At 34.2% G+C, this 4,992-nt stretch overlaps 1 protein-coding gene across 2 annotated transcripts in view; it reads right to left on the bottom strand.

Moving 5' to 3' along the window:
• Positions 1-2,335: 2,335 nt before the first annotated feature.
• The window catches only part of LOC106476573 (homeobox protein Hox-C5-like), a 5,894-nt gene continuing 3,237 nt past the window's right edge, over positions 2,336-4,992 (bottom strand). For both annotated transcript variants that reach the window (XR_002609213.1, XM_013937218.2), the window contains exon 3: positions 2,336-4,570. The gene's annotated coding sequence lies outside the window, so the exon portion shown is untranslated. The remainder of the gene's footprint in view (positions 4,571-4,992) is intronic.

The raw sequence follows: 4,992 nt of genomic DNA on the forward strand, positions 1-4,992 counted from the left end.
CACTCTCCACACCACAAGTTTGTATAGCGTTTTAACTTCTCAACACTCTCCATACCACAAGTTTATATAGTGTTTTAACTTCAACACTCTCCTCACCACAAGTTTGTATAGTGTTTTGACTTCTCAACACTCTCCACACCACAAGTTTGTATAGTGTTTTGACTTCTCAACACTCTCCACACCACAAGTTTGTATAGTGTTTTGACTTCTCAACACTCTCCACACCACAAGTCTGTATAGTGTTTTAACTTCAACACTCTCCTCACCACAAGTTTGTATAGTGTTTTAACTTCAACACTCTCCACATCACAAGTTTGTATAGTTTTTGACAGTACAACTTTGTAGTGTTTCTAACTACACACTTTACAGTACAAGTTTGTAGTGTTTCCAACTACACTCTTGACAGTACAAGTTTGTAGTGTTTCCAACTACACTCTTGACAGTACAAGTTTGTAGTGTTTCCAACTACACTCTTGACAGTACAACTTTGTAATGTTTCTAACTACACACTTTACAGTACAAGTTTGTAGTGTTTCTAACTACACACTTTACAGTACAAGTTTGTAGTGTTTCTAACTACACTCTTGACAGTACAAGTTTGTAGTGATTCCAACTACACTGTTGACAGTACAAGTTTGTAGTGTTTCCAACTACACTCTTGACAGTACAAGTTTGTAGTGATTCCAACTACACTGTTGACAGTACAAGTTTGTAGTGTTTCTAACTACACTCTTGACAGTACAAGTTTGTAGTGTTTCTAACTACACTCTTGACAGTACAAGTTTGTAGTGTTTCTAACTACACACTTTACAGTACAAGTTTGTAGTGATTCCAACTACACTCTTGACAGTACAAGTTTGTAGTGTTTCTAACTACACTCTTGACAGTACAAGTTTGTAGTGTTTCTAACTACACTCTTCACAGTACAAGTTTGTAGTGTTTCTAACTACACTCTTGACAGTACAAGTTTGCATTGATCCCAACTACACTCTTGACAGTACAAGTTTGCATTGATTCCAACTACACTCTTGACAGTACAAGTTTGTAGTGTTTCTAACTACACTCTTCACAGTACAAGTTTGTAGTGTTTCTAGTGTCTCCACCTTTTACAGGGCTATTCTCAGTAAAAGTTTACTTTGTAGCTTTTAGATAGTATTTTCTTTTCCGATGAAAATGAGGATTCTTGCTCCATTATCATCGTTTATTTATTCAGTTAAATATTTGTTACTTGCCCTTTTTTAAGGTTAATATTGTACATGAGTTGTTTTCAAAAAGTCTCAATATTACAGGCTTTTAATCAAATAATAATTACACTGTTTAACAGCACACGTTCCACTTCAAACTGGTATCTTTAGATCAGGGACTAGGTTTAACTGACTCTACATAAATTTATTATATATATATATATATATTTGTACCTGTATAACAAATTTTAAAAGTCAAGGCTATAGCGCCACCTATGAGCTTTTACATCAAATGGTAGGAAATTTCAAAATGTAAGAAGAAAGAACAAAACATTTCACATTTCAAGCCATTGTCAATATTTTCCTAAAAAACGCATTTGTATGATATTTTGGGATCCAAAACTGCACTTTAGGGAAAACAAATTTAGACCTAACTTCATAATGCACATTAAGTTTAAGCACACATTTTGCTGGAATTTTCATATTTGTTCTTTGGGGCTTACAGAACCAAAATTAAGTATTATATCATGCAAACCAATTTGGTAAAGCATTTTTATTCTTTTTTTAAATCTTGCAACAATGATATGTTGTTTGAAAAAAACTGTAATCAAGAAATATTTCAACCAACACATGCTGTGGTCAAAAGAACATTAAGTTTTGGTTCACAGCTATCTGTTGAATTTTGAGAATCTCAAGTGATTAAAAATTCCATTGATTTGTTCTTGTAAAATAAACCTAATGTTTCTCAGAAGTTTTATCCGAAATTTCCAAAAATTTGTAAAAAAAAAAACTATAAAGTCAAAATTTTTCTTTTTATTGCTTATGTTTTAAATAAACGTTTGAATTTTGTTTTCTGTCGTTTCGGTTGGAGAAACGTTGTTTTAAAATGTTCCAGTACATTTACTACCAAAAAATAGTCTTGTAAACATCCATTTATTTAAAAGTGATTACTTTTAGTGAATGAAAGTCACTAATCTTGTGACTGCTCTTAATGACTGAAAGTGACTTCTCTTAGTCACTGAGGTGTATGTCTCTAGTTTATCTTTCGCTCTTGTTAAAATGTTGTCAAACAAAACATTTCTCTCGGGAAAGTTTCCCGTGTTTTAGTTCGAAGAAACACACATACGTCACTCATAATATTTATTGACAGTACGTGAACTAAGCCTACATTTGGACAACAATACATCACAATACCCTTGTTTCACTCTTACATTATTTACATACGTGAACACCGGCTTATTTCTGTGTTTAATAAATGTCAATCTCTCACAAAATAACGTTAAAAACAAAACAAACTATTCAGATCTTAATGAAACTGTACAAAGAGTGCACGGGTTATTATAGATTGCACGTACCCGAATACGATAAAGATTAGAAGTTTTAAAAAGAATGATAAGAAGAAGAAAAAAAACAACGAAGTCTCCATTCCATTCTTGTTCAAGGTGAGAACAAAGATTGGAATGAAATAAAGAAAATATACCGTTAATCTCTGACATTCAAAAAATAGTTAGAGGACTCTCGAATTATTTTCCAAGAGAGTAGTGCATTACGCTAGAGTAAAAGGCAGCAACTGGTGGTAAACCAACCGTTTCCTATAAGAGTAATGGAAAAGTTTCGCGTCCAGTCACTAGAGGGACACCATACCAGTGTGAATGTGTGTGTGACCGAAGAATCAAATAATCGTTAAAGAGAGTGTAGTGTTAGAAATTCACGCAGCCCTGAGATATGCACGTGCACGTTCCAAGCCTGACGTTACCAATAGAACAAAACAGTACTTTTACATCAACAACTGAAACTGACTATTGTATCGGTAAAGTCACATTGGGCTACCTGCTGTGTCCATCACCAGGAATCGAACTCTGGATTTCAGCGGGGCTACAGTATCGGGAAATACGGTGTGACTGTAAGAGCTATGACAAACATATCAAATGGACTGTAAAAGCTATGACAAACATATCAAATGGACTGTAAGAGCTATGACAAACATAACAAATGGACTGCAAGAGCTATGACAAACATAACAAATGGACTGCAAGAGCTATGACAAACATAACAAACGGACTGTAAGAGCTATGACAAACATAACAAACGAACTGTAAGAGCTATGATAAACATATCAAATGGACTGTAAGAGAGCTATGACAAACATAACAAACGGACTGTAAGAGCTAATACGAACATATCAAATGGACTGTAAGAGCTATGACAAACACATCAAATGGACTGTAAGAGCTATGACGAACATAACAAATGAACTGTAAGAGCTATGACGAACATATCAAATGGACTGTAAGAGCTATGGCAAACATAACAAACGGACTGTAAGAGCTATGACAAACACATCAAATGGACTGCAAGAGCTATGACAAACATAACAAACGGACTGTAAGAGCTATGACAAACACATCAAATGGACTGCAAGAGCTATGACAAACATATCAAACGGACTTTAAGAGCTATGACAAATATAACAAGTGGACTGTAAGAGCTATGACGAACATAACAAATGGACTGTAAGAGCTAATACGAACATATCAAATGGACTTTAAGAGCTATGACAAACATAACAAACGGACTGTAAGAGCTATGACAAACATAACAAATGGACTGTAAGAGCTATGACAAACATAACAAACGGACTGTAAGAGCTATGACAAACATATCCAAATGGACTGTAAGAGCTAATACGAACATATCAAATGGACTGTAAGAGCTATGACAAACATAACAAACGAACTGTAAGAGCTAATACGAACATATCAAATGGACTGTAAGAGCTATGACAAACATATCAAATGGACTGCAAGAGCTATGACAAACATATCAAACGGACTTTAAGAGCTATGACGAACATAACAAATGGACTGTAAGAGCGAAAACAAACTGTGTATTACTAGAGAGTCATTGCTTTAAAACACTACAGCTGACTTTATAGAAAGTTCAATTACTTTCTTGCCATAGATGTTCCTTTACGGCAGAAAAAAAAAAAATTTCTCCAAACGTCTTCTTCAGAGTCTACTAAGATTCACCAGAAACTCTCTCAATAAAAAAACTGTTAAACCTAGTTTCATCATTTTGATAAAGCTTTTAAATCATCACGAGACGATTAATTAAAATATCATTGTTGATGGTAGATCAGTAAGGAAAAACGTGTAAATTAATAATCTTGTTATTAAATATTAAGAACACCCCCACCTTCAGTACATCTGTGGTTTACGGATGCAAATGACTCAACACATGTTTACGGTGTAAACAAGAAACCGTAACAAACACGAATTAACAACGCATGTTCAGCAAAGAATGTGATGGTGGTGTCAAATCTGGAAGTCAGTTTCTTCCGACACTAGGTCCAGCAGGAGTGGGTGGAATGGGGAACAGGCAAACGCCTGAAATAGAAGAAAGAACAGGGTTATATTTGTAGCTGCTCTTAGCATACATTTTTTTTATCGTTTTATTGAATATTTGCTAAAGAAAATAAATATGAAATACTGATGGATAATTAATAATTTTTATCTGGGCCCATAGATAAATGAAAAGGTCTTGACATAAGAATATGTTATATACGTGGAGCACGTGGCATAAGATCACGTGGTGCACTTAGAACTCGTGACATTAAAGTACACAAGTATGGAACAGCAATTAGTAATTATTTAAAATCTCAAATAAACACAGCTGTTAAATCCTATCAGTTATTCGGAAATATCTCTATTTTCCCAATCAAAGTATCAAAAATTTGAAACATACTACATGTCTTGCGAACACAAATAATTTTCGCTCGAGAACAACAGTAATTCAAAATGATAAAATT

Source organism: Limulus polyphemus, unplaced genomic scaffold, assembly GCF_000517525.1.
Source record: "Limulus polyphemus unplaced genomic scaffold, Limulus_polyphemus-2.1.2 Scaffold10922, whole genome shotgun sequence".
In the NCBI taxonomy this organism is placed as follows: domain Eukaryota; kingdom Metazoa; phylum Arthropoda; class Merostomata; order Xiphosura; family Limulidae; genus Limulus; species Limulus polyphemus.